This window comes from Colobus angolensis, unplaced genomic scaffold (genome assembly GCF_000951035.1).
Source record: "Colobus angolensis palliatus isolate OR3802 unplaced genomic scaffold, Cang.pa_1.0 Scaffold47, whole genome shotgun sequence".
Lineage (NCBI taxonomy): Eukaryota > Metazoa > Chordata > Mammalia > Primates > Cercopithecidae > Colobus > Colobus angolensis.
The window spans coordinates 5,469,949-5,471,676 of record NW_012118154.1 but is presented as its reverse complement, the minus strand read 5'-3'; positions in this window follow the sequence as shown (position 1 = coordinate 5,471,676).

Here is a 1,728-nt window from a genome sequence, read left to right as displayed (position 1 = left end):
AGTGAGACCCAGACCCAGGGTGGTATATCGTGGGCCTGCCGCAGCCCTTCTGGGCAGGGTGAAGAGACCACACTGGGCATCCGAGGCGACCTGTCTTGCAGCCTTAGGCTGAATTCAGGGAAGCCAAATGCCCCTTGCCAGGGCAGGTCTGTCTGCGCCCTGCCCCCGAGGCACCTCTGCCAGTCTCTCCTGGAGTCTCTCCAACCACCCCGAGGCAGCCAAAACACCTTTCTACCACCTCTTCAGAGCAGCCAAGGCCTGCCTTCCTGGAACCTGGAGCTGCCATCTGGCAAGTCCGTCCCTGTGTCCCCCACCACTTTTCTGCCCCCTCTGAAGATGTGCTAGTCCCCATGCCCTACCCCACCCTGTTCTCCAGTCCAGATGCCAGTGTCCTCAAGAGGCAGTAACCAGGGCCAGGGGCTCAGTGGTCACTCCCCTAAAAGCACCCTCCTGGGATGCACAGGGATTGGGCGGGTGGGCTGCAGAGCTGGAGTGCAGTGAGGGCCAGCGTGGCCCCTGGTCAGAAAGTTGGGCTCTGGAGTCTGAGCCCCAGTCCTGCCACCAATTTGCAGCATGACCTTGGGCATGTGTACTCCAGTCTCCTTGCTGGCGACAACGGGTCCCTGTCCCACAGGGTTGTCATGAGTACAAGCTGGGAGCATGTGAGTAAAGTGCCTGGCACACAGCAGGTGCCCAATAAATGGCAGCCGTGATGCGGGCAGAAGCGGGGAAGGCAGAGGAAAGCCAGACCACCAGGGGCCGAGCTTCATACTTGGTATGACCCTTTTGAGCAGCCAAACTCTGGCCGGGAAAGTGAAACCAATTTCCTGACTGGCCGGGAAAGTGAAACCAATTTCCTGACTGTGAGGGGAGCCAGGCCTCTAATTCAGTGCGCGGGGTGTGAGGATGTGGGCCAGAGGCCCGGGCAGTGCACAGAGCCCAGAAAGGCGGGGAGCCAGGAGGCCCGAGGGCACAGGAATGGACCCTGTGTGAGGAGGTCAGAACCAAAGGAGCTGCCTGCTTGAGGACAGTGTCTCTAGGAGATTTTGGAAGGAGGGCTAGGGCACAGTGGAGGGCACGGGCAGACTCCACAAAGAGGCTGTCTGGAAAGGTATGGTAGTCAAGGTGTGGCCCAGGCCAGACCAAGCCAGCTGTAGGGGGCAGGCCCGGCAGCCTCTGTGCCTTTCCTTGGAGAAGCCAGCAGGGCCTCCTTGGCCCCCAGGAATCTGGTCATTCCTGCACCCCCGCCCACCCATGGCTCAGGCACTCTGGTACTTCACTGAGCCAGCAAACCCCATCCCAGCTCAAGCAAGCCCCCTGCCCCAAGCCAGGCCCAAATGCCTTCGCAGCCTGCAGACTCCAAGCCCATTCAGGCCCTTTCCAGCTGTTGACATTGCTGAGGGGCCTTGCGGGAGCTGATGTCATTACATAAATAGTGTCACTGCCGTAAACCCAGCCAGTACCCCTTCCCCTTCCCCCTCCCCTGGAAAATGTCATAAAAGGGGCTGGTTCCAAGTTTCCAAAAGGAAACTCTCTGGGAGGTTTATGCGTTTGCGATGCCGCCTCCAACAGGCAGCTCCAGCATGAGGCAGTGACCACCCGGCTTGGGCTTCTCAGGGGTGTCTCTGGGCCCACTGCCCTCTGGATGGGCCAGAATCCTGGGCGAGCCCCACGCTGGGCAGGGGCTTCCTCTCCTCTCTCCACAGGTGAACCACCCACCCCACCCCA